The sequence below is a fragment of the Quercus suber genome, unplaced genomic scaffold (genome assembly GCF_002906115.3).
Source record: "Quercus suber isolate HL8 unplaced genomic scaffold, Cork oak 2.0 scaffold_182, whole genome shotgun sequence".
NCBI lineage: Eukaryota > Viridiplantae > Streptophyta > Magnoliopsida > Fagales > Fagaceae > Quercus > Quercus suber.
The window spans coordinates 964,748-978,928 of NW_027069640.1; the positions used below are offsets into that span (position 1 = coordinate 964,748).

The 14,181-nt window shown below is 32.9% G+C and overlaps 1 long non-coding RNA gene across 1 annotated transcript; it reads left to right on the plus strand.

Moving 5' to 3' along the window:
- Positions 1 to 10,585: 10,585 nt before the first annotated feature.
- Positions 10,586 to 12,298, plus strand: LOC136069638 (uncharacterized). The gene is made up of 2 exons (XR_010630874.1): positions 10,586 to 11,059; positions 11,606 to 12,298. It is a non-coding gene; the product is annotated as an uncharacterized LOC136069638 (long non-coding RNA).
- Positions 12,299 to 14,181: the final 1,883 nt, after the last annotated feature.

Here is a 14,181-nt window from a genome sequence, read left to right on the forward strand (position 1 = left end):
TTTTTTTTTTTTTTTTTTTTTTAATTGATTAAACAGCCTGGATTCAACTCCAAACTTATAAAAAAAAAATCAATTCGAGTCCAGACTTATATAAAAAAAAAAAAAAAAAAAACTAAACTAATTAATCTAGTATAGAGCAATCATTAGAGCCGTAGCTGTCCAAAAAAAAAAAAAAAATGTTATATACATAAAATTTTTGTCTAAATTACAAGTTTAATCATTCAGGCTTCATTATGTCTCCGTGAAATAAAATTTTTGTTAAAGACCCCTAAATGATACCCGAAATAACATTGTTTTGGGATGCAACCCATCTGATAGAAGTGGATGGGAGGCCTAAATTGAAAAATACTTGAAACTTAAGAGGGGTGAGGGCTGAATAAAGGAAACTGAAGTTAAGGGACTAAATTGAATTTTAAAAAAAAGTTATAGGGTGTATTTATAAATTTAGCCTAACTTTGGAGAGAACAAATAGTAAAGGAGAGACAACAAACATCACTTTAAGTTCATAGCTTACAACCTGGTACAGCAAGACGCAGAAGAAAGTGTCCATGGACTTATTCTAAACCCCACCCAAAATAATAATAATAATAATAATTCTACACAGCTTATCCATCCTAATGCTTTTTAGGAAAAAATAAAAGAAGACAAAAATAACTTCTATGTCTATATTTTGGTCATGTTTTCAATTTAGTCTTCAAGTTTTTATAACTTTATTTTGGTCCTTATATTTTTAAACTTTTTGTCATTTTGATTTCTAATGTCATTTCACTAAAAAAAAAAAAGGCTTATATGATTAATGGACTACACCACTAGCTTAAAATTGTGTTTTCTTGTAAATGAGATGATGATAAGGACTAAAATGACACCAAGTTTTAAAAATATTAAAAAAATTAAAAAGTGGATTATTTGATCGCTTGGAGGGCGGCGGAGAGGTTTTACGCCGAGGACTTCGGTTTCCTCTTCGATAACACATCGTGTGTTGTCCGTGTGTTTGCATCTTCTTTCCCTTTACCTTTGCCTTATATTTACTGCTGTGGATGTGTTTATATTTGGCTTAGTTTGTTTATCAATTCTGTGTTTAGCTTATATTCATGTTCCGCACGCTAATCGTTTGATATTAAGCTTGAATTGGTAATTTTGTAATTTGGGGTCTAAACGTTCAAGGGTGTTTCATACCCATATTGAACTTTCAGGGGATTTACTTTTGGCATTATTTGAAGACATATGAGAACATCTTTTGGCTTTAGGGGGTTCTAATTATATTATGCTACATTTTTTGTATTGTTATAAAACATTTTAAGTTATTGTATGTGTTGCAAACAATTATTGTATGGAAGGAGTTTGAATTTGATACTTGTTTTAATTTTAACTTGTGCAATGTATGGATCGATTTTTTATAAATGTGTTGTTGAAATAAATGTGTTAATCAAATGTGAGGTTTTAATAATGTAATGACAGGTTATAGGTTAATATCAACGTCATGAAAATAATAAAAACAGAAAATATGTTTTAGTGACGAATTTTTTCGTCACAAATATGGCAACAAAAAATTGTTTTAGTGACGAAATATTTCGTCACTAAATGCAGTGGAATTTTGTAAGAAATGGTTTTAGTGACGAAAATTTTCATCACTATATGTGCATGGATTTTCTTAAAAATAGTTTTAGTGACGAATATTTTCGTCACTATATGTACTCGAAAATAGTTTTAGTGACGAAATTTTTCGTCACTAAATATGATTTAATAAACTGAAATGGTTTTAGTGACGAAATATTTTCGTCACTAAATACTGTTTTTAGCAAGGAAAACATTTAGCGACGAAACGTTTTCGTTGCTAAAAGTTTTTTTTTTTATACCAAATTCGACTTTTAGTGACAAAATTTTTCGTCGCTAAAAGTCACCAGGACTTTTAGCGACGAGGCTATAGCGACGAAACGAATTTCGTCACTAAAAGTCCAATTTCGTCACTAAAGGTTCTTAGTGACGAAAAATTGGACTTTTAGTGACGAATTTTTTCATCACTAAAAATACATTTTCTTGTAGTGCTCACATTAAGGGCACATCATAGCGAACCAAACGCCCCTACATGAATAGTGACATGAACTATAAAAAGTGAAGAGTACAATGAACAATATTACACAGTGAAAAAATGAATAGTGCCACATAATAACTGTCAGATATAATTTCATGATACTTCCAAAATAATTTTAGCAATAATTCTTAAGACAGTGACTTGTCTTCAATAATGCTTGATACTACCAAGATTGATTCTGTGGAAGAAATTATATAAGTCTTAATAATAATCCATGTATTATAAGTTCAATATATATAGACACACGCACGATATAATTTCAACTTTTGATATGGGTTTCGTGATTATTACTTTTAATCATTAGGTGAAGACATTGATTGATTGGTGTAAATAGGGTTTAAATCTCAGATCTCTTATTTAATGACAACAAATTTTACCAATTGAGTTAACTGAAACTCACCATATATTACAAGCTTACTACATAATTAAACTGGAAAAAATAGAATTAAACTAGTATAGGAGTAACCATATATTACATTAGTTATACGCATAAATTGATAGAGAAAGTACATATATTACATTACAAGCTTAATACATAATTAAACTAGTCTAGGAGTAACTAATCCTTAGACTTCCCATATATCCACATAAATTAAAATTCGAAGAGAAAGTCCATATATTACAAGCTTAATACATAAGTAAACTTGTTTAGGAATAACTAATCCTGAGACTCCCCATATATACACAAAATATTAGATGAAGGGCAAGTTTAAAAGACACATAAACTATCAACACATTTATTAGCTTCATGACATACGTGTTGAATTGAGACCTACAAAGCTCTGGCGAGGACGTTACTACAATCAAGAAAATAATACATTAATCCCATAAAAAAAATAAAACATTAATATCCAAACTTGTTTTTGTAGTCCTTTTACAAAGTTTTACTTTTTTTTTTTTTTTACACAAATTTATTCTTTAAACAAAATAACCAAATGAAATAGACTCATTCAAACACACCACTAACAATCATAGAAAAAAAAAAAAAAAAAGATGAAAAAAATGTTTTTTTCATTTGCTTTGTGGAATTTTTAGTTCCTTATTTTTCAACTGTTAAGTCATAGCAGCCAAATTTTTATTTATTTTTTCTCTCCAAATATTTTAACAGAGTTTGGGTTCTCAAAACACTTAACTAACTGTTATACACACCCCACTTGTTTCCAGTTTCCACGTTGTCTTATTATACATTCATACACTTTTCCTTGTGTAATACATGTTGGGTCCACTGGTGAAAACCCATTCCACCACGAAACCTATCTGATACGGTATTGGAACAAAGAGATCCAAAACAACCAAGCCAAGCCAATCTTTCTCCTATCCAAGGCATCTCCATTGAGCGCAACTGGCAGCCAGTTTCTCCAACTCGCCGCCCAATACGCTCCTCCTCTCAGCTCTCGGCCTTCTGTGCCTCCGCGAACCTCCTCTGCTTCTCATTCATACCATCAACATTGGCCAAAAAGCTATGTCAACTCTACCGATGTAGCCGTTGCCCTAGTAAACTATGGCCCCCTCCCATCACCAAGGGGCTTTGGCGAATTCACCAGCAAAGTGGAGCCAGGCAAATTCTTTCGGGAGTCTATGTTAAAAAAAGGGAAGGTGATACCAATGCCAGAATTAATGATAAATGCCTGAAATGTCATTTCTGCCTCGGTCAATTTCATCAAAACAACCATTTCCACATTGAAAGTCTGAGCTGAAGCACATTTTTCATGCGAGTGATAATTAACTATGGATACTATGATAGTTAAGTCCTTGAGTGAGTACAAGAGGGCTTCAAACCCTGGCGAGACCAAGCGGTGCAGTCCTCGCTGAGGACATGATCGACTTTGCAGTTTTAGTGTTGGTCGAAACATTGACATTCTAACAACAAAGAATGTAAATGGGTCAAAGCAGAGTATAATGATTGGATCAATTGAAGGGATCAACGATGGGAAAGTCATGGACTTAGTCTCTTGTCATCACTCTTATTCCTTACTTCTCTTATTACTGTCATTCGATTCCAAGGTTCGGTCTACCAAGTGGATATACTTGATCTGAATTCTAAGGCTAAGATCAATAAGATGTTGCCATCGGTCACATGAACACATCGAGTTGGAACCCGACTCAAGAAGCTTTCTTGGCTCTAGGGTTGGCTCTGGGTCGGATTGAGGTTTGCCACTGGATTTCCAGAATGACCTAACGTGGATAGTTGTTGACTAGCCGTTACAAGCCAATATGGTAAGAAATCTTAAGTTGTGTAATGGTTTATGGTACTAGATTTTATCATTTGAATCTCTTATAAGGAATTTTAGCTTACCTTTGATAAAAAAAAAATAATAATAAATAAATAGTAAATAATAAAATAAAAAGTAAGTTCCTAGTTTACTTTACATATGGAAGATGTTGCTTATTGGCAGTTTAGTGCTACATAATTTGAGTTTTGAGCAATGTTGTCAAGGCCAGCACAAATAATTGAACAGCAATGANTGTACGTATCAGAGAGTGAGAGTACTTAGACTGTTAAGAGTACTTACAGTGAGAGATGAGAGAGAGATAAAAAGGAGGGGAGAAGTCATGGGGCTGAGTTTTGTGTGCATCATTTTTTTTTCTTAGAGCGTTGGTGGGTTTGTAGGGTTATTGTAGGCGGAAATTTATAGAAGTGTGAAGAGAGAGAGAGAGAGAGAGAGAGAGAGACCATACAACTCATGCACTGCACAACATGAATGATAATATGATAATGACCTAGGATTTCTCACCCCGGCACATCAAATTTGATCCCTTAAATGACTAATGTTTTGTGCAGAAAGATTGTCCACATTTTTTTTTTTTTTTTTTTTTTTTTTTCAAAATTCTTAATATTAGAAATTTTACTGTAAAAGATTTATAAATGAAAAATTACAACTCATGCAGAACATCGCAAGGTAACAAAGATTAGTACGTAGGATCGTATCTACGATAAACAAGATGATAGATATATGTCGGTCATGTTGCCGCTTGGTCCTTAATTGCAAATCTCACTCACTTATTTCTTGGTCCCCTCAAAAAATTGGCTAGACTAAGATTAATTTTGATGTTGCAATCAGACCCCACTCTTCCTTCATAGCGGCAGTACGCCGTAATGAGTTTGGAGCAGACGTGGTATTTTCCCATCCTAACCACTTCTCTCCTGGTGATCCGACACTAGCTAGGAGAAGCCCAATCTGCTTTCCAAGCCATTAAACAAGTAGTGTTCTATAAGAACCAATATTTTATTTTTTTGAAAGGGATTCTAAAGGAGTGATTGAAGCCTTGTTGAATCTACACTCCTCCCAGACTTGTTTTCTAACTTCCCTCTTCACCGAATTTAAGGATGCTTTGTCCTCCCTCTTCATTCTTGGATGCTAGATCCAGAAGTTGAATACGCCCAAAATACTGATTAGTGCTCAAATCTGATTTTTCCTTTTTAGATTCTACCTCTTTGATTTCTTTCCTTATTTCAACTTTTCAAACATGGTAGACGAACCAAGCACTCCAGCTGCACCTCCTTAGACATTTAAGCATGATCCTTTAGCTTCACTTTAATTCTAGTTTGGCCTCCATTGTCTCACAAACTCTTGTCATATTTTTCACATGATTTCCTGAAAGTAGAAAATTACACGCAATGAATGACATCTTATTCAAGAAATTATGTAAAGATAAATAATAGGAACTAATGTAAATCATGGCTTAATTATACAAATTAAGTATAGTAATAAAGAAATAATGCCCACATAAATATATAACAAGTATACATTTTAAGGCATTATTAATTATCATAAAAAAATTTCTTAAAAATCTAGGCAGGAATTTTGTAACAACAAAGTGACACACGTTTGACTGTATCAAAAGACAAACCTATTTACATCAAACCTTTAGCTCCTTAATAGTAATATAATTATATAAAGCATTAATAAAATCAGAAAGTAATAATAATAAATAAAAAATCCCACAGTTATTGAAGTAAATGCAGTATGTACTACCTCATCATCAAAGGAAGGTACCATGCAGGCCATTTGGGGCTAGCAATTACCATCAGCTCCTAAAGTACCAAACTCCCCTCTGCTTATAATTGCCTAGACAAATGAAAAGGAAATCAGAGTCCATCGCATTTTAGAAGCAAAACCTAGATTTCCAAAAAAAGAGCCATGCATAAATTATACCATATAGACATAGGAAGCAAATGATCTACCAAACTTAGCAGTCAAAGGAGTGAAATATTTTGTTCATAGAAAAAATAGTTAATAAGTACATATTAAATGTATTTAGGGGTAAAAAAGAATCATAAAGGGTACAACAATGTAAATAACTCATGCAGGCCACTAACTTTTGCATAAGGATCCAATAGAATCCGAGAAGAATCATAGTAAAGCCCTTCGTCTGGGATAAATTTTCCATCAAATTTGTAGCCATAAAGCATGTCTTTGAAGTCTCCCGTCAGGAATACATGCCAGACGTCGCCTATCTTATTAGTCAATGGATCAAGTGAGATTTGCTCAGTCACTTTATTCTGCAGAGGTAAATGGCTAAAATTAGTTATACATGCTCCACAAACTATGAGACTTAAAGACTCATAAGTTTGATCAATGACTCTTAAAAACAATATCATTGTTTCAAAAAGCTGATCTTGTAAGCCTCAAAACTCATGAAATATCTCTGCTAATTACGACATGCAACAACTCCTTGGTATAAGAATAAGAAGGCCATAAAAACCATCGGTTTCCAAGATATACAACAATTCACATATTTCATCGAGTAGCACATACATCCATAACGGTCCAATGAAATTCATAGATATGGGAAGAAATCTTGTCAAATAGATATTTTTTCTTTTGACCATCTCTTGAGCTTTTGTTCTTATAGTAATGTGTGTATTGGAAATTATTGTAATTCAGGATAGGAAATGTACAGATAAGGCCTACTTTTCCCTCAAAAGGATCAATGAGTCCTATCTATTTTTTGAGGAATAATATGTCCTTTCAAACTTTCTTTCCAAATAAGTTCAACCACCTATAATTAAAAGTAAAGCCAATAAGGGTTGTAAGACTTGATGGTTGAGAAGAGCAAGAGCTTTCAATACTTTGAGCAATAATTCATAAGAGTTGAGAAATTAAAGAGAATATGAATCATAGGATAAGAGGTGAGTGGATGAAGTGGAGAGGCAAATCAGGAGTATAATGTGATCATAGAGTATCTATGTAGTTAAAGGGAAAATTTATAGAGATTGATATACTAAATGTTGGGTGTTAAGAAGCAACATGTTCATAAAATGAGTGTAGTTAAAATGAGAATGTTAAGATGGAAAGTGAAAATTCAAAGAAATATAGGATCAAAATGACAAAATTCCCTCAAAGATAGGGGTGGCCCTACTAAAGATAAGTGAGGGAGACTCGCTTAAGGTGGTTTGATCTGTCTAGATGAGAGCGATTAATGCACTAATGAGGAATAGTGAGTTGATTCAAGTTGAATGAAGAAAAAAAAGGTAGAGAAAGATCTAAAATAACATTAGCAGAGGTAGTAATAAATGACATGTCAATTAAGGAAATAACATATAGTTGACTTATGATTGAACAGAACAACACGAAAAAGAATGCAAGAGACTTCTCTAATTAGTTTATTACGAATCCGTGAAGTGCACTAGAGATTATATAAGCTAAAGCACCAGCACCANTTTTTATTGTGTTAGTATTAGTGACAAACATTCTTCCATCATAAATATATAAGATGGCAGTAGTGACAGAAATGGAGCCATCGAAAATGATAAAATATTTTGGAGGGAAAATTCCCCCCCCCCCTTACTTTTCACATTTGGGACGACATTTATCCATCACAATTAATTTTTTAATTTTTGTAATTGAATTTGTATTTGCGATGAACACTTTGACAGTCGTAAATAGTTATTTTAAAAAAAATGTATTAGTGATGGATTTGGATCCATCTCAATAAATAATATTTGCGATGGACCTAAACCCTCGAAAATGGTAAAATTTTGAAGGGGGAATTCATGCCGTTATTTTTCATGGGTTTGAGAGTTTTTTTTTTCCATCACTGTAGTCTATATATTGCATTGTTATTTGTGACAAACGTTTTGGTCGTCGTTAATAATTAAAATTTTCTTAAGATAAGAAGGTATTAGCAACGGTAAAGTAAACCTGTCACAATAAAGGTGATTTCCAACAAACATATTGTTTTAAAAAAAGGGTTATTTTCTTTGAATGGTGAATTTTCCACAATTTTGTCTTAAAACTCTATAAATTTTCCTTAATTTTAAAAATTACACAAAACATCTTTCAAGACCCTCCAAGTACTTAAGGGCTATTTTGGTCATTTCAAATGTAAAAAGTATTTTGATCATTTTGAAGATTTGAGGGAATTTTGGTCATCTTGTTTGTCTTGGGTTGTATTTTAGTTACTTCATAAGTTTATGGGTATTTCAATCATTTCCTAGCTTTGATGGGGGTATTTTGGTCATTTTGGAGACTTTAGTAGTTATTATTGGTTATTTGGTAGTTTTTATCAATATATGAGACAACGACATGCATCCATCATGCGGTCAACTCATATTCAAATTTTGACCATTATATTGAAAGAGTGGGGTTAGATATTGGTTTTGGCGAATTTCAAGCTTAATTGGATGGTCAAATTGTGTCAGCAGGGTTAATCAAAGTTTCCTAGTGTGTGGGAATAATGACACGTGTCCATCATGCGATAGATTAAGATCCAAAATCTGACCTTTGGATTGGTAGAATGTAGTGAAATATTTGTGTTTGTGAAGTACATTGACAATCAAACGGTTAGATTTGTCAAAGTTGATCTAACTCGGTCAATCCTTGATTAAACTTCAGAGTTGGTTCCAAGACCAATGGATTTGATCAAATTAGGTTGATTAGAGAGTTTTTAAGTGGGTTTTAGGTATTGGTCAACGTTTTAAGGTTGTATCAGTTTTCATGCTTTTATCAGTTTCAAGTTTTAAAATGGCAAAACAAGGTAGTCAAAAGTCACATGCAAATCCATTGGAGTCATTTTGTATGTTTTGGGCTGTATGTTTTAGGTCATTTTCTCCATTCTTAGTAATGTTTATAAAGTGTATAATTCTCTTAGAAGAGTATTGAATATTTTTAGTGATTGAAGTTTCATAATAGGTGGATACAATGACACGCGTCCATCTTGTGCCAGAGTCAGATTTAAAATTTGACCATTCGATTGAAAGAGTGGGATAAAATATTGGTTTTGATGAATTTTGAGTTCAATCAAACGGTTGGATTGGGAGAATGTGACCAATCAAAATTTCTTGGGGTTTTAGTAAAATGACACATGTCCATAATGCTTTAAACCCCGAATCCAAGATCTAACCGTTGGATTGGAAGAATATGTTGAGATATTGGTGTTCATGAAGTATGACAACAATCAAATGGTTGGATTGTGAGAAAGGAGTAGTTAAAGTTTCCAAACCTTTGTCAATATTTGAAGTTTCATGGTAGTGGATACAATAACACACGTCCATCTAGTGCCAGAGTCAGATTTAAAATTTGACCATTGGATTGAAAGAGTGGGATAAAATATTGGTTTTGATGAATTTTGAGCTCAATTAAACAATTGGATTGGGAGAACGTGAACAATCAAATTTCTTGGTGTTCTAGTAAAATGACACATGTCCATAATGCCCTAGACCCCGAATCCAAAATCTGACTGTTGGATTGGAAGAATTTGGTGAGATATTGGTGTTCGTGAAGTATGACAACAATCAGATGAGTGGTCAAAGTTTGCAAAACTTTGTTAAATTTGTTCAATATTTGGTCAAACATGATTAATCATCGAAGTTGGGTCAATGACCACTTGCTGGATTAAATTAGGTTGAGTAGGGAGGTTTTGAGTGATTTTTGGGTATTGGTTTGTGTTTGAGGGTTTTCTCGACTTTCATGCTTTTCTATAAAATCTACCAAAGTTTAATAATGATTAGTAGATATATCATTGGAATGTTTAGAATAATAATGCAAAAATTATCAAGCACCAAAATACTTGCAACAACAATCTCTCCACAGCCTGTTGAAAAACTAAAAAAAGAAAAGAAAAAGTCATACTAAATATTTTAAAATACTCTTTAATTAAAATTTTAAATCAATGGATTTTAATTATGAAATAAGATAATTCTATAATTTGCCCTTGAGCAAAGGGTAAGTTAGTGCACAACATTTTAATATTAATTTAATAAAATTTGGTAAATCAAATGTCAATGGTGAAAAATGTTTTTTCTCTCAAATTTGGGTGAAGTATAGTTTTTTCAAATCTCAAATTTTCAAACTGAAAACGACCAAAAAGTGAGGTAGTTTTGCCAAATAATAGATACAAATTTTATTTCTTATTTTTTTAAATATTGAGATTATATTTCCGTAAAAGAAATTCACCTACACAATATTTTTTTATTATTTTAAATAAATCCCCACAATAAGTAGTTTTCAGTTTTAGAGGGATTTATTATTATTTTAAATAAATCCCCCCAATACCCTTTTTACCTTAAAAACAAAAAATAAAAACCCTACCTCCTTCCCTCTTCCTCTCCCTTTCCCTCTCACAGTTTCACTAAGAAAAAAGGGCGGCCAATTTTTTTCAACCCCCGCCCTGTCTCTCCTCTCACTAAAAATACCCCTACTTTGACCAAAAAAAAAAAAAAAAATCTCCCTCAAACAAACGCCTCTCCTTCTCTAATCAAACCCCAAATCCCAAATCTCCAAACACAAATGCCTCTCCCTCAAAACGCCTCTCTCTCTAACCAAACCCAAAATCCCCATTCAAACCCAAACTCAAACACCTTTCCTGCATAAACCACAAACCCCAACTCTCCAAATGCAAACCCCAAGCTAGCAACCACTAGTGCACGGATTTGTCAGAATTCCCAACTGTTGCTACAACGAGTCCAACCACGCCACCTTGAGAGCTTTGTTGTTGCCTATGCTGCTATCCAACACGATGTAGGTACATTTGCTAACCTTCTCAGTTCTTTAAATGATACCCACGTATTGGTTGACTTAGTCGTAGTTCTTAAAATGCAATGCTGGGTGGTTTCTTTCAATTCATATTTAGATATATAAGTTCCCTTGGGTGTTGTCTATTTAAGATGCCATCTGTATCTGGGGTGGGCTATGTGTCTTAAAATGGTGAATCTTGAAGTTGTCAAATATCTTTTTTTTTTTTTGATAAAACGGTCAGAAACTCTTATTAACTAAGAGCATCCGCATTTGGATGGCTATATGCCAAATGCAAAGCATATTTGGCATACAAGCCCAAAACACACCTAGCAGTTGGAAGGCTATATCTCATATGCAAAAAAAAAAAATTGAGATTTTGCTACAGTACCATCTCAAATGTAAGATGGTACTGTAACAAAATGGTATAAAAAAAAAATTTTAATTGCTTTTACCCGGCAAATTTCTCACTCCTCTCTCATTTTATCTCTTTCTTTTCTCTCTCTTCCTTCTCTCTTTCTCATCCCCTCTCTCTCTCGCCGAATCACCAAGCCAGATCGAAGCTCACGCCGGATCGAATTTCTAGATCGGCGTGGTGGCGAGCTGGTGGCGCGGTTGAGACCGGCGTGATGGCCGGAGGTTAGCGCGATGGATATCGGCTTTTAGTGGTGTTGACATGGTGACCGAGTCATGTGTGGAGATCGGTTTGGCGAGGTGGGTTTTGATTTTGGGTGGGTTCAGATTGGGTTTTGATCGATGGAAGGAGATTGGGTTTTGATTTTCGGTGGGCGTGTGGTGTGGTGGTGGTGACTGGTGGTTTGTTGGGGTTCGGCAGCAGTGGTTTGTTGGGTTTTGATTTTGGGATTGTTGTTGTGATTTGCTGGGGTGGCTGGGTTTGTTCACGGTGATTTGTTGTTGTGATTTTCTCTGGTTTTTTTTTTTTTTTTTGGTGTTGACGGTAGTTTCTGGGTTGCCGGTGGTGGTGGTGGCAGCGGTGGTGGTGTGCAGCGGTGGTGGTAATTGTTGTTCCTGACCAGAAGGAAAGAGAGAGAAAGAATAAATAATGTATAAATAATGTGTTGTAATGTATAATGGTAATTGTGAAAAATATTATTTTATTGTGTAAAAATATTATTTTAATGAGTAGGATTGGGATATAAAAGTTGGGATGTTAGAGAATTGTAAAATTGTATTGTATAATTGAAAAAGTGACTTTTTGAGATGGTAAAATAAGATGGGATTTAGAATCCGGCTATGGATGCTCTTAGTAAACTGAATACACGTAAAGTAAAAAACTTATAAACTTCCAAGGCCAGCTACAAAAAGCTGACCATAGACTGAAGCTACAACACACATAGCTAAGGAAAAAGGCCGCCTATATAAAAAGTTAACTCTGGCCATAGACTACAGCTACAACAACGTAGCTAAGAAAAGGGCACCAATATAAAAAGTACTCCCTCCGTCCCATTTTTTTTGTCCTCTATTCCATTTTGGAATGTCCCAAAATATTGTCCTGTTTCTAAAAATAAAAGTCATTAATTTACTAATGTTCCTATTATAACCCTATTAATTTACTAATTCAATTTTTTAATAAATTTTTTTAAGGGTAGTTTTGGAAACTTATACATTTTTAAAAGATAGACAAGACAATAAATGATGTTCCCTTAAAAAGTTTGACTTTTCAAACAGGACAAAAAAATTGGGACGGAGGGAGTAAATTTTAGATGTCAAATATCTAAACCCTCACAGGGCCTTCTGAACTAAAATTTTGTTATTAATTATTATGTGAATTAGTTTAATGGCCTTATCATTGCAATACTTCTCAATTTAGACAAAGATGAACTGGTAACTAGGTATTAGATTATTATTATTTCAATGTCTTCTTCTAGAAAAATTATAGATTAATAAATATTAGTTCAATATCTCATACAAATATATGAGTAATTTTCTATAGATTGGTTTTTTACTTTATCATGACATAGCTAGGCCTACATAATTTTTTTACTCTGCAAAGACACTCACTTCATCAAATATATGAACAATGATAAGTTGAAGGTGATTATAAATTGAAATCCCTTAACAATCTTATTTTTTATTTTTTTAATCTTTCTTAGAATTTTAGCAAATTTTTAAAAACTAATTCCTTTAGTGTGTTTCTCATATAACCAGGACAAAAATCAAGAAAATCGCACGAAACATGCAGCCATCATTGTAACTATAGGTTCTGTACCAATGAATAAGCACAGAAAAGAATTGGTATTATAAAATTGACATGTTTACTTTTTATTATATTAGTTTGAACCTTGAATTGATTTCTCTTAAGATTTTCCTTTAAAATGGTAATAGGAGGAGAATATTGGTAGCAAACCAAGTTCAATCGAATGTTTCAGGTTGATGCATAAAGGATGGTGTTGCGTTCGCCAATAAAAAAAGAAAATGAATTATATGTATGTTATTAATTTTTTTTAAAGAGTCTTATTTAATTTAAAGTTTGTATATATCTGATAAGTTATTAGTGTTGTTTTAGGAAAAAATGGATGCTAAGGAATCAAAGACAGCATCTCAATGTGCGATTGTGAATGATAGTCAAACATAGAGATGTGTATTGCCTAATTTCATCTAGCCATTGTAGTAAGCAATGTCAAGAGGATTCCTTGAAAGAAAATGAAGATTTTGAGCTCTGTTTGAAGATCCGTTTGAAGATATTGAGCTTATTTTATTTCTATGAGCTTTAATTCTATGCAAGAATCTACTACACAGGTATATATATATATATACATAATTTTTTGAATATAATCAACATTAATTTTTTTTTTGTTATTTTCTTGACGTTGTTGAAATAATTTGTAAAATTGCTCATTATAGATTTCAATTATTTGGATCACTAAATTTAGATTAAAAATATGTTATTGAAATTAGTATCTCTTTACCTATCCATGCAAAATACATGATTTATAGTGTTTGTTATGAACATGTTATTAATGTTACTAACTAATGTGATTATTGGTGGCAAATGTATTCTTTGGAGTTCTCAGAACTACAAGGTCATAGTTAGTAGATAGGTTTTTTTTTTTTTTAATAATTTTTTTATTGATGATACTATTGTCAATAGTAAGGATTCTGTATTCTTTG